Source organism: Callorhinus ursinus, unplaced genomic scaffold (genome assembly GCF_003265705.2).
Source record: "Callorhinus ursinus isolate GAN/ISIS: 27379988/994484 unplaced genomic scaffold, GSC_fseal_2.0 scaffold42, whole genome shotgun sequence".
NCBI classification, from domain to species: Eukaryota; Metazoa; Chordata; class Mammalia; order Carnivora; family Otariidae; genus Callorhinus; species Callorhinus ursinus.
In genome coordinates, this window is record NW_027397104.1 from 1,641,735 (window position 1) to 1,656,163 (window position 14,429).

The 14,429-nt window shown below is 41.0% G+C and overlaps 1 protein-coding gene across 3 annotated transcripts in view; it reads right to left on the reverse strand.

Moving 5' to 3' along the window:
* The window catches only part of RUSC2 (RUN and SH3 domain containing 2), a 71,385-nt gene that overhangs the window by 30,438 nt on the left and 26,518 nt on the right, over nucleotides 1–14,429 (reverse strand). The window contains exon 1 of one of the 3 annotated variants that reach the window (XM_073881377.1): nucleotides 13,786–13,902. The exons of the other annotated variants lie outside the window; for them this stretch is intronic. The gene's annotated coding sequence lies outside the window, so the exon portion shown is untranslated. Of the gene's footprint in view, nucleotides 1–13,785; nucleotides 13,903–14,429 lie in introns of those variants that run through there. 3 annotated transcript variants of the gene reach the window in all.

The window sequence follows — 14,429 nt, forward strand, 5'->3', positions numbered from 1 at the left end:
CTTACAACATTGTTTCTTCATTGTTTAATAAAAAACATATCAATAATAATACAGTAATAGTAGGGGACTTTAACACCCCACTCACTGCAATGGACAGATCATCTAAGCAGAAGATCAACAAGGAAACAAGGGCTTTGAATGACACACTAGACCAGATGGACTTCACAGATATATTCAGAGTATTCCATCCTAAAGCAACAGAATACACATTCTTCTCGAGTGCACATGGAACATTCTCCAGAATAGATCACATACTGGGTCACAAATCAGGTCTCAACCGGTACCATAAGACAGATCATTCCCTGCACATTTTCAGACCACAATGCTTTGAAACTGGAACTCAATCAATTCAGAAAGATCTCAAATACATCGAGGTTAAAGAGCATCCTACTAAAGAGTGAATTGGTCAACCAGGTAATTAAAGAAGAATTTTATTTTATTTTAATTTTTTAAAAAGATTTTTAATTTAGTTTTGACAGAGAGAGAGAGTGTACAAGCAGGGGAAGCAGCAGGCAGAGGGAGAGGGAGAAGCAGTCTCCCCACTCAGCAGGGAGCCCAATGTGGGGCTTGATCCGAGGACTCTGGGATCATGACCTGAGCCGAAGGCAGATGCTTAACCATCTGAGCCACCCAGGCGCCCCAAGGAAGAATTTTAAAAATTCATGGAAACAAGTGAAAATGAAAACACAACTGTTCAAAACCTTTGGGATGCAGCAAAGGCAGTCCTAAGAGGGAAGTATACAGCAATACAAGCCTTTCTCAAGAAACAAGAAAGGTCTCAAGTACACAACCTACCCTTACACCTAAAGGAGCTGGAGAAAGAACAGCAAATAAAGCCTAAATCCAGCAGGAGAAAAGAATTAGTAAAGATTAGAGCCGAAATCAATGAGCTAGAAACCAAAAGAACAGTAGAACAGATCAACACAACTAGGAGCTGGTTCTTTGAAAGAAGAAATAAGATTGATAAGCCCTTGGCCAGACTTATCAAAAAGAAAAGAAAAAGGACCGAAATAAATAAAATCATGAATGAAAGAGGAGAGATCACAACCAACACTGAAGAAATACAAACAATTATAAGAACATATTATGAGCAACTATATGCCAACAAATTAGGCAATCTGGAAGAAATGGATGCATTCCTAGAGACATATAAACTACCAAAACGGAAACAGGAGGAAGTAGAAAAGCTGAACAGAACCATAACCAGCGAAGAAATTGAATCAGTAATCAAAAATCTCCCAAAAAACAAGAGTCCAGGGCCAGATGGCTTCACAGGGGAATTCTACCAAATATTTGAAGAAGAATTAATACCTATTCTTCTGAAATTGTTCCAGAAAATAGAAATGGAAAGAAAACTTCCAAACTCATTCTATGAGGCCAGCATTATCTTGATCCCCAAACCAGACAAAGACCCCACTAAAAAAGGAGAATTACAGATAAATATTCCTGATAAACACGGATGCAAAAATTCTTACCAAGATACTAGCTAATAGGATCCAACAGTACATTAAAAGGATTATTCACCACGACCAAGCGGGATTTATTCCTGGGCTGCAGGAATGGTTCAACATTTGCAAATCAATCAGTGTGATATACACATTAATAAAAGAAAGGACAAGAACCATATGATCCTCTCAATAGATGAAGAAAAGGCATTTGACAAAATACGGCATCCTTTCTTGATAAAAACTCTCCATTCTGCAGGAATAGAGGGAACATACCTCATTTTCATAAAAGCCATATATGAAAGACCCACACCAAATATCATCCTCAATGGGGAAAAACAGAGCTTTCCCCCCAAGATTAGGAACACGACAGGGATGTCCACTCTCCCCACTGTATTTCAACAAGTACTAGAAATCGTAGCCTCAGCAATCAGACAACCAAAAGAAATAAAAGGCATCCAAATCGGCAAAGAAGAGGTCAAATTTTCACGCTTTGCAGATGACATGATACTCTATGTAGAAAACCCAAAAGACGCCACCAAAAATTTGCTAGAACTGATAACAGGAATTTGGCAAAGTCACAGGATATAAAATCAATGCACAGAAGTCAGTTGCATTTCTATATGCTAACGAGACAGAAGAAAGAGAAATCAAGGAATCGACCCCATTTACAATTGCACCCAAACCATAAGATACCTAGGAATAAACCTAACCAAAGAGGTAAAGGATTTGTATTCTGAAAACTATAGAACACTTAGGAAAGAAATTGAGGAAGACACAAAGAAATGGGAAAACTCATGAATAGGAAGAAAAAATATTGTTAAAATGTCTATGCTATCCAAAGCAATCTATACATTTAGTGCAATCCCTATCAAAATACCATCAGCATTTTTCACAGAGCTGGAACAAACAATCCTAAAATTTATTTGGAACCCGAAAAGACCCCGAATAGCCAAAGGAACGTTGAAAAAAGAAAACCAAAGCTGGAGGCGTCACAATTCCAGACATCAAGGTCTATTACAAAGCTGTAATTGCCAAGAGAGTATGGTACTGGCACAAAAACAGGCACATAGATCAAAGGAACAGAATAAAGAACCCAGAAATGGACCCTCAACTGTATGGTCAACTAATCTTTGACAAAGCAGGAAAAAATATCCAATGGAAAAAAGTCTCTTCAACAAGTGGTGCTGGGAAAATGGGACAGCCACATGCAGAAGAATGAAACTGGACCATTTCCTTACACCATAAACAAAAACAGACTCAAAATGAATGGAAAGACCTAATTGTGAGACAGGAATCCATCAAAATCTTAGAGGGGAACACAGGCAGCAACCTCTGTGACCTCGACTGCAGCAACTTCTTGCTAGACATGTCTCCAAAGGCAAGGGAAGTAAGGGCAAAAATGAACTACTAGGATTTCATCAAGTTAAGCTTTTGCACAGCAAAGGTTAACAGTCGGCAAAACCAAAAGACAACTGACAGAATAGGAGAAGATACTGGCAAATGACATATGAGATGAAGGGCTAGTATTCAAAATCTATAAAGAACTTATCAAACTCAACACCCAAAGAATAAATAATCCAATCAAGAAATGGGTAGAAGACATGAACAGACATTTTTCCAAAGAAGACATACAAATGGCCAATAGACACATGAAAAAATGCTCAACATCAGTTGGCATCAGGGAAATCCAAATCAAAACCACAATGAGGTATCACCTCACACCAGTCAGAATGGCTAAAATTAACAAGTCAGGAAACGACAGATGTTGGCAAGGATGCAGTGAAAGGGGAACCCTCTTAACACTACTGGTGGGAATGCAAGCTGGTGCAGCCACTCTGGAAAACAGTATGGAGGTTCCTCAAAAAGTTGAAAATAGGGGCGCCTGGGTGGCTCAGTCGTTAAGCGTCTGCCTTCGGCTCAGGTCATGATCCCAGGGTCCTGGGATCGAGCCCCGCATCAGGCTCTCTGCTCAGCAGGAAGCCTGTTTCTCCCTGTCCCACTTCCTCTGCTTGTGTTCCCTCTCTTGCTGTGTCTCTCTCTGTCAAATAAATAAAATCCTAAAAAAAAAAAAAGTTGAAAATAGAACTACCCTACAACCCAGCAGTTGCACTACTGGGTATTTACCCCAAAGATACAAATGTAGTGATCCAAAGGGGCAACTGCATTCCACTGTTTATAGCAGCAATGGCCACAATAGCCAAAATATGGAAAGAGCCCGGATGTCCATCGACAGATGAATGGATAAAGAAGATGTGGTGTGTGTATTCCATACACAATGGAATACAACTCAGCCATCAAAAAAAAAAATGAAATCTTGCCATTTGCAACGATCTGGATGGAACTAGAGGGTATTATGCTAAGCGAAATAAGTATATCAGAGAAAGACAATTATCATATGATCTCATTCATATGTGGAATTTAAGAAACAAAACAGAATCATAGGGGAAGAGAGGAAAAAGTAAAACAAGACAAAATCAGAGAGGGAGACAAACCATAAGAGACTCTTAATCATAGGAAACAAACTGAGGGTTGCTGGAAGGGAGGGGGTTGGGGGGATGGGGTAATTGGGTGATGGACATTAAGGAGGACACATGATGTAATGAACACTGGGGATTATGTAAGACTGATGAATCACTGACTTTTCTACCTCTGAAACCAGTAATACACTATATGTTAATGTTAATTAATGAATTTAAATTTAAAAAAAAGGGGGGGGCCTGGGTGGCTTAGTCGTTAAGCATCTGCCTTCGGCTCAGGTCATGATCCCAGGGTCCTGGGATCAAGGCCCGCATCGGGATCCCTGCTCAGCGGGAAGCCTGCTTCTCCCTCTCCCTCTCCCCCTCCCCCTGCTTGTGTTCCCTCTCTCGCTGTGCCTCTCTCTATCAAATAAATAAATAAAATCTTTTAAAAAAATTAATTAAAAAACAATACCTGTCACACATTTAAATGTAGATTTATAGTCAACTATACTCCAATTTTAAGATTTTAAAAATAACAATGAAAAAAATGTAGATTTACAGCAAGGCTCAGAGGTGAAGTCTTTCCAACTTGAGAAGTGTTTGGCCCTTCCCATTATGCTAATTTCCAAATCTTACATTCTTCCAAAACTTCCAGAATCAAATCTCTAATAGCCTACTATACACTTCTTACCATTACCCCAAATTCAACATATCTAAAGTCAAACTGATTTTTCTATTTTAAATCAGCTTTCTTTAGACTATCAGTAACACAAGCTTGAAAATGCCAAGAGTCATCCGGACTCTCTCTTTACATTCAGACAATCACCAAGTCATGCTGAGTCTTTTTTCCAGTGTTTTAGGCATGAATCTAATAATTTATTGCACTTTTACTATATTCCAACTAGTATGCTAAGCACTTACTTACGTCATCTCATTTAATCTATATAACCACTTTCTAAACTAAGTATTATTATCTCTATTTTATGGATGAGAAATGAGGTTCAGGGATGTTAAATCATCAGTAAATATCTGATCTGAGATGCAGATACAGATCTGTCTGATTCCAAAGTCAGTGTTCTTAACCACTCATTATAAAGTTCCCAACCCTACTCCTATCGTTCTAATTCAGAGCTGCACTAATCTCTCCTCTGAATTATTATATAGTCTTTCTACTAGTTTTATGGCTTTCATTCTGGCTCTTTCCTCCCACCTATCCTATACGATGACACAAGATGAATCTCCTCAAAGCACTGCCTTCAAAATGTCACCTTATTGGGGCGCCTGGGTGGCTCAGATGATTAAGCATCTGCCTTTGGCTCAGGTCATGATCCCAGGGTCCTGGGATCGAGCCCCACGTTGGGCTCCTGGCTCAGTGAGGAGCCTGCTTCTCCCTCTGCCTCTCTCACTGCTCGTGCTTTCTCTCTCTATCTCTGTGTCTCAAATGAATAAATAAAATCTTTAAAAAAAAATGTCACCTTATTATTAAAAAGTCTTCAATGGCTCCCTACTGCCTACAGGATAATCCAAATTCCTTGATGTGACATTCAAAGTTCCTTCCTGCTTATCCAACCATGTTCCATCACATGCCAAATTTATTCAGAATTATGAGTTTTGGCTCACTCCCCTGGGAAGATATCTGGAATGCTCTCGTCCTATTTCCCTTGCTTTTTTTTAAGGACCTAGCTCAAATTCTAACATGTCTGGAAGCTTTTCTTAAACATGAAAATTTTCTTCTGAACTTCTTCAATACCAATTGTCTGCACAACTCATTTGGTACCAAACACTGGCCAGTTTATTTTGTTATTTATCTGATGACAGCACACTTTTGCAGTGTGGGGCTGTGTTTTATATGTTGATAAATAATTGTTAGCACAAAGCCTTGGAACTTAGTAGGGCACCACTGATGTTAATTTGATGAAGCTACTGGATCACCAGCCCAGCAGGCTATCTGGACCCAAGCTCTTTGGGAGCTTAGCCTAGCCTGAGAACAGCACACCTGATGAGGAGGAGGAGAGGAAGGAAGGAAGGAAGATGAAAACCAAAAGGCTGAGCCTTAGTAAAAAAAAAATCCTCAATGCCAAGATCTTAAACTCTTAACCCCTCATTTCTCTCCATTTTCATACTGAGGATGGAAAGATGACTAAGCAGCTGTGTCTTTAGTCAGCACTTTCCTACCGTTTATTCCCAGGCATGACCCTAGAACATACATTGCAAAGTGACAGCCTGACAGTCACATCTTGTGTGTCAACAGGTTTTATGTGGCTTGCACAGTAAAAATGCCACCATAAACATTTTGGAGATTTTATATATATATATATATATATATAATAATCATCTGGATTTCCAGTTTATCTTGCTTGAAGGATCAGAATTGACCATACCAGGCTCTCGTTTCTAGATGGTAACAACTGGTTGGAGTTGAGAAGTGGCTGCCTTCATGAGATAGGCATGTGCCCTTCAGGTTGACACGTTCCCACCACTCCTTATGGTCTTTTGCAGCTTCACTGGTTCACTTTACTCATTTCTAGTATTTTCCAGGATCCTATAAAGCATTTGAGTTTTCAACCCTTGCCCAGAATAAGTTATGCTTTTTCTCAGTATCCTCAACCCCTGATTTACCTTACATTTCTACAATGATGTTCACTGCAGTATTACTTGCAACAGCAAGAAATTAAAAAATATCCTAAATATCCAATAGATTAGGATATTTATGAGGGCTGGTATAGAAAAAGGTTTAAAAGCTAATAAAAAAAAAGTAGGCTATCAAAATGTACAGAGAGACTGCTTCTTCCTGAATATGGTGAACAAGATATTAAGGAAGTCCTTTCTACTGCAAAAAAACTAGATCCTGTAGAACATATATCTTTTAAAGCATCTCAGGGCTCAAGGTAAATAGGAGAATCTCCAAGGCTACTCCCCCATCCCAAAAAGGGGGAAACATCATGAGCTGTGAAGTAAGCAAGGAGGGCCAGGGTTCCTTGTGGGCCAATTCCCAAAACATTCTAATTGTGGTCAGAATGACAAGGCTTGGATGACTAAAAGGTGGGAGGTTAAACCTGAGATTCCCACGTTAAGCTGACACCCTTGAAGTAAGTTCAAGTGATCCAGGGCTGGTGGTTCCCCCCCAACACTTTTGGGGAGAAGCAGATACAAATTTTCACTGGAGGAAACTACGCCAGCTTAAGTAGATAGGATTCTCAAAATTAAAGAACAAACAAAAAGTAATTTATATCAAAGATCACAAATACAAGTGAAGCAAGACACCATGAATGAATAACAGAGAAAACAACAAATAACAGATTTAAACTGCAAGCACTTCAGGTATTAAAAATGTCAGATACAAAATACAAGCTATGTGTGTATGTGTGAAATGTTTTAAATAAAGGATAAAATCTCAAAGATAATCAAATTAGCAAGAGATTATTAGATAGAGGGCGCCTGGGTGGATCAGTTGGTTAAGCGACTGCCTTCGGCTCAGGTCATGATCCTGGAGTCCTGGGATCGAGTCCCACATCGGGCTCCCTGCCCAGCAGGGAGTCTGCTTCTCCCTCTGACCCTCTTCCCTCTCGTGCTCTCTATCTCTCATTCTCTCTCAAATAAATAAATAAAATCTTTAAAAAAAAAAAAAGATTATTAGATAGATCTAGGGGTGGTAAAAATAAAATGTAAATGAATATAACCACTGGCTACTAAGCATTCCTATTCCTGGACCAGGCTGTTTTATGGGAGGTCACAAGGTGAAAAAAAGAATGTGAAAGCTAAAGGGAGATACATTATAGCCCCAGTGAGAGATGTGAACAGTGGCCTACTCAAAACAGTGTGTGAAAGTGCTCTATAGACTGTAAGTGTTTTAGAGAAATGTAAAGCATTGCTATTGCTCTTTAAAAATGCTAGTATCTGGGGGGCCTGGGTGGCTCAGTTAAGCGTCTGCCTTCGGCTCAGTTCATGATCTCAGGGTCCTGGAATGGAGCCCCATGTCTGGCTCCCTGCTCAGCAAAGAGCCTGCTTCTCCCTGTCACTCCCCCCGCCCCCGGCCCCCTGCCCCTGCTCCTTCTCTCTCTCTCTCAATAAATAAAATCCTAAAAAAATTTTTTTTTAAATGTTAACATCCAGGATGCCTGGGTGGCTCAGTCAGTTGGGCGATTGCCTGCGGCTCAGGTCATGATCCTGGGGTAGAGTCCCGCATCAGGCTCCTTGCTCAGCAGGGAGCCTGCCTCTCCCTCTCCTTCTGCCTGCCGCTCCCCAGCTTGTGCTTGCTCTCTCTGACAAATAAATAAATAAAATCCTTAAAAAAAATGCTAACACCCATTGATAATTTTTGTCTGAATCAGCTATTATTCTTTCTACATTTATTAGTTAGCATTCTAATACAAGAAAAATTTCTTTTCTTTCCTCCTTCTTTCCTTTTTCCGTTCCTCCCTCCTTTCCTTCAGTATCAGTATAGAATCTTGGGCTTATTTTTTTAATTGAATGGGCCATAACCTATTGCTGATATGGATTTTGATGCTCAGATTGTCTCATATCTGGCATTATTTGGCTTTTTTTCATTGAGAACTTTTTGCTGTGTATAAACTTTTTAAAATTAACTTTTTATTTTGGAATAATTTTCAATTTTAGAAAATTAACTATTTTATTTTTATTTTTTTAAGTAGGCTCCAGGCCTGGCATGGAGCCCAATGCGGGGTTTCAACTCACAACCCTGAGATCAAGACCTGAGCCAAAATCAAGAGTCGTACACTTAACTGACTGAGCCACCCAGGTGCCCCCAAAATTAACTATTTATTTTGAAATAATTTTTTTTTAAGTAAAAAATTTTATTTATTTATTTGACAGAGAGAGACACAGCGAGAGAGGGGACACAAGCAGGGGGAGTGGGAGAGGGAGAAGGAGGCTCTCTGCCAAGCAGGGAGCCCCATGTGGGGCTCGATCCCAGGACCCCGGGACCACGACCTGAGCTGAAGGCAGACGCTTAACGACTGAGCCACCCAGGCACCCCTAATTTTTGAACTATCAAAGATTGTTCAGAGAGTTCCTGTATGTCCTTCAACCAGTTCCCTGTTACCATTTTACATAATCCGCATATATTAAAACAAAGAAATTAACATTGAACACATTACTATTAACTAAACTTGCAAACTATTTGGATTTTGCCAGTCTTCCCACTAAATGTCGCTTTTCTATTATTTGGTTTTTTAAAAAGACTAAATGTATATATAACTTTCATTAAAACATATGTTAATTAAAAATAAAATAAAGCCAAAAAAGAACAAAACCAAACAAAACCCAAAAGATATTCAGATGTATACTGGAGGCTGCAGATAAACAGCTTGGATGTTGTTTTAAGTGTACCTCAGTGAAGAAAAAGATCTGCATTTTCCACAGTCAAGACACTGAATAGTTCTGGAAACTATCTAGGCAGGTAATTTTTAGTGAAAGCAAGCAATATTTAAAAATAGATAAGACTATGTGATCTTAGTAGACCTCTGCCCCCAGTCTTTCCCAATAATTACTCTGTCTACCTCAGGACACTCTTCTTTGGAAATCAACAGGAAGTACTTTTGCTTGTGACTTAGTCAGATATTCTCTACACCAGCAACAACCCTATGTTAGGTAATACCTTTGTCCATGTTTTCACTGCAAACTGCACGACTGATTCCAGTAGGAAAGGTCAGAAGTGGTCAAGTCATAACAAATCAAATAAACTAATGACATACTATACAGTAGTCCCCCTTTATCTGCAAGGGGATATGTTCTAAGACCCCTAGTGAATGCCTGAAACCACGGATAGCACCGAACCCTATATATACCATGCTTTTTTCCTATCATACATACCTATGGTAGTCTAATTTATAAATTAGGCATAGCAAGAGATTGACAATAACTGATAATAAAATTTTAATAATATACTATAATAAATGTTATATGAATATGGTCTCTCTCGATATGTCTTATTGTACCGCACTTACCCTTCTTGTATTGATGTAAGATGGTAAAATGCCTCTGTGATAAGATGGAATGAGATGAAAGACATAGGCAGTGTGATGGGAGCACTAGGCTTTGATAATTGTCAGGAGGAGAATCATCTGCGTGGAGGAGGATCATCTGTTTCCAGAAAGACCATGGTTGAATGTGCATGGGTTAACTGAAACTGTGGAAAGTAAAACTATGGATGACTACTGTATACTTCTCCCTGATCTAGAAGCATTCTGAGGCCATTAATTAATATCACCTCAGGAGTTAGTCAGTCAAGCAAGCAAGCAATCAAACCACAAGCATCCTTCTGTGTATAAAGCAATGTGCTGGATGTTCACTGGTTAAGAGCCCCACTTGAGGGGCTCATAATTTCGTTAAAATCATTGCCAACATACCTCTGCAGAGGGCTAAGGCAGCAAGAAAGACATTTCAGGATGTCGGACAAGGGTTAGAGCAGTGGTTTCAAGCTTTTTTGGCCCTCATACATAAAACAGAGCTACTTTGGTTAAAGCAGGGAGGCCTAAAACCCTACACACTCCATATCTCTCTCTCCACTGTGGGGGTCCCCAAAGGCCCTTCCAGGACACCATAGGGCTTAGAGGGAGAAATTCTGAAAACCTCTAGGCAAAGGCAAAGGCAAGACTGACCTACCTGCTCTGTTGGGTCTGGAAAATGGAATGTGAAACAAATGATTAACTGATAGAAATCATCTTTTCTTTCTTCATGGCTCCAAATCAAATAGGCCTGGAAAATAATGTGGGGTAGCTGCATTCGTAGCCGACTTACTTCTGAGTAGAGAAATGAACTTCTAGGGGTGCCTGGGTGGCTTAGGCGTTAAGCATTTGCCTTCGGCTCAGGTCATGATCCTGGGGTCCTGGGATCAAGCCCCGCATCCACATTGCGCTCCCTGCTCTGCAGGAAGCCTGCTTCTCCCTCTCCCACTCCCCCTGCTTGTGTTCACTCTCTTGCTGTGTCTCTGTCTGTCACATAAATAAAATCTTTAATAAAAAAAAAAAGAAATGAAGTTCTACATTAATTCAGGAAAATCAGTTTTGTATAACTACCCTCTATGCCTGCCAAGGTTCTATGTTTTTATAGGCCATGAGATTTGATGGAGACTCTGAATCTCCTGCAAGATAAGTACTTCTCTTTGAAATATGTGAGAGATGCTGAAAGAATTCAGAGATTTAAGAATTGTTGGTGGTAGTAATTCCTGTGGGTGCTGCACTGAGTTACAAGGAAAGAATAAACAGGCTGTTGGAGGCCTGAGAGCACCAGGCTATGGCATCAGCAGTCTGATTCCACAAATGAAATAGCCGCCAATGCCCAGAGCTCATCTGTCTTTCCTCCTGGTTACATGTAGCTGCTCCTAGCTGAGGAGGCCACTGTTCTGAACTGGTATTATGTTATTCTGGACTCCAAATGAGGCCAGCCAGCATGCTGGGAGTGTGCTGGAAGAGGCCTGCAGGGTTGTCCCAGACACACCCAGCTGCTTCCTTATCAGGACTCCCTAATATAGAATCCTCTTTCGAAGCACAGGGCTTGTTTTGCTTTCAGCTTCTCAAATTATGTTACAGAAATGTTCAGCTCCAAGTCCACTCCCTAAAGTCGAACACAAACACTATAGAAAAGGCCTGGCTCTGAAGTAGAATGCGCTCTTTCCTAGGACCACCTAGATCTATGGGTAGATCTTCTTTTCCCCAAGTCTATCTCTTCCCTTATGGACTGGCAATATGCAGGCACCTTTAACGTAAAAATCAAAATCACTGGTAGAACATCCAGAACCCAGGGCGTTTGTAGGCCCCAAACCTTTTACCTCTCAGGTTCAGCTGTGTCTGAAGCTCCCAAGGCCCCAGTTCAATGAATGGAGACTGCAGCACTGGAAATTACAGACAGGAAAAGAATAAACTAGAAGCCAGTGACCCTCACTGAGCTGTAAAGGGTTGCTTTCCTTTATTCCATCAAAATCTGGTAATAATAAACCTAGCTTTGTCCCAGGGTCTCTCTTTGCTCAAAAGAGGTTACACCTAGAAAAAAAAATTCTTCTCTTCTACTCATCTAGGCAGCAAGTGTATACATTTCTTCAGTAGGTCAGCTATTTGATTCCTTCCTTAGCTCAACTCATAGCACCTGTTTAGAGGCAGAAGGCTGAATCACATGACCTCGTAAGGTCCCTTCTTTCAGATCTAATTACGAACTAAACCAAATTAAAACTTCAGGCCCAAGGAAAGTTCCTTTACAGGGTGCTAATTAATGTCCTTCTGCTCACTCTCTTGCCTTTCAACACAAATCATAGACACACACACACCTATACCTCCAGGTGCCTGGTTTTTCACTGCTACAGTTAGAAGTCTCTAGAGATTGAGAATTTGCTATAAATCCTATCTATCCCTTTTGAGGAGGTAGGTTAAGGAGAGAGAAGACTATAGAGAATTAGGAAAGATTTAGTTCCTACCTTGACAGACCGAGTTCTTCAACAGAGGGAATGAGGATGAAGATGGAGATTAAGCCTTCCAATGCTGGGTGTAGGTGAGCCATAAGCTCATGGTGCAGCAAACCACCAAAACCAGGCACAGCGTGCCAGAGATGGATAGTCAAAGGCCCAGCTCGGGGTGCTCTGCTAGGAGGACAGCTCTCAAGTGTGTATTTGCAGGAGCAAGTTAGCTGGGACAAAAAAGCCCTAATGTGGTCAACCCCTTGTTTTTTCTTTGGCCATTCCTTTTGGCTCCTAGGCTCCAGGAAGCAAGGCCAGAGTGTTCTCTGCTTCCCTTCCCCCAAGGCAGTGGACTGAGGCACGCAGGCTGGTAAGCTGCTGTTCTATCAGTCTTTCAAAAGCTGTAAATAAAAGGCCACAAGTGCACGGTGGACTATGAGAAGAATCTAGATTGAATTCCACAAGCCAGTTGTGGAGACAGGGTGGAGGAGGTAAGAGAAAGAAGAAAAAAAGTCTAGCACCCTTCAAGGAAATACTATCGTCCAAGAACACTGCTCCCTCAGCATGACCGCTAGCAGCCATCAAAGCCTTGCTCCCTTAGAGAACTAGGTTCCAGTCTGGTCTTTTTCTTAGCTGAGGGGTCCTAGTCCCTGAGAATTCTCTGTCAGAGTCAAAGCCTTTTCCCAGAGGTGACTTATCTTCTGAGAGACTTTAGAAAATAGTCTCTGAGTCCAGCTCACCATGCTTGGTGAGATCCCTGGCACTGCCTCACTAGCAGGTGGCAGCGAAGACCACTTCTGTGTATCAGATACTATATTTGCTTTAGTTATAAGACTAAAAGGAGAGTAATTGATGTATACTTAGATTTTAAAAGCAGGTGGCTAGGGTCTGGCCTGAGTCCTGAGTATTCAGGAACCTAGGTTCTCTAATGATTCGGAGCATGGATTTTGGTGTTGACAGGTCTGGATTCAAGTGTGACACACTAGTTGCTAGCTATGGACTTTAGGAAGTTACTCAACTTCACCAAACTTCAGCTTCCTCATTTGTAAAACTGTCATGTCTTCCTTCAAAGCCTTGAGGTAGAATTAAATATATTTTTTAAAGATTTTATTTATTTATTTGACATGGAGAGAGCGACAGCAAGATACTGCATGTAAAGTGCCTCACACAAGATAAGCGCTCAGTCACGGTCACTATTATTATTATATTTTTGGCAGATGATCATTGGAATCCTTTCCTCTCTTCTTTCCCAATTTCCCAGAAAACCTAAAGGCTCCAGGTCCAGGGAACTGGTAAGTAAAACCTCTTAAAAAGATCCAAAAGAAATGGAAAGAGTCATGTTTCTTTTTCCCCTCTCCTGTACTAGGACCGAATCTGTCAGCCTGTGCCGATTATACTCTGGACTGGCAGGCTGGCCCTGGGAGCCTGAGACTCTCCTAAACCAACGATACTAATCCATCTCTAGTATTACCTGTTGTGGGGCATGCTCCCAGACTGATGGTGCTTCTCCAGGGGCCCCAGTTCAGATCCCAGTAGATGTAGGAAAGAAACAGGCTGATCCCAAGCTGGCAGGATAGGTCTGTCCAGGCTGTTGTCTGCCCATCACAGCTGCCTGTGAGGCCTATGGGTTAATAATAGCAACTCTGATGCCAATGGATTAAGACAGCACTGTAGGAGGTGTTTATTTTTACACTCTGGCGTCAGTATCAAGTTCTACTGGTTACTGCCCAAATCTAGGACAGCTTCCTGATGTAAGATTGGCCTCAGGCTTCTCTAGGATGCTAAGCTGGATTCTGAGGGAAGTGAGCCTTGTTGAAAACAGTTCAGAATTCAGAGACAGGGAAGGGAAAAGGAAACAAACAGAGCTGTCACATGTCCAGCTGTCTGGTCCTAAATCTCTGGGACCAGGAGGACTTCAATTGAGAACTGTTCTTTATAGCATTCTCCAGAGCCAAGTAGGCCCCATACAAGAGACCTAATACATTGTTTTGGAAGGATGTACACATATACACACGATACAAACTAGCTGCACTGAAACGATCTGAATAAAATCAAGAAAAGACTGGGATTCAACTAACCAGAAGCTCAGCCTTGTCAGTCACAAGTCCCAGATTA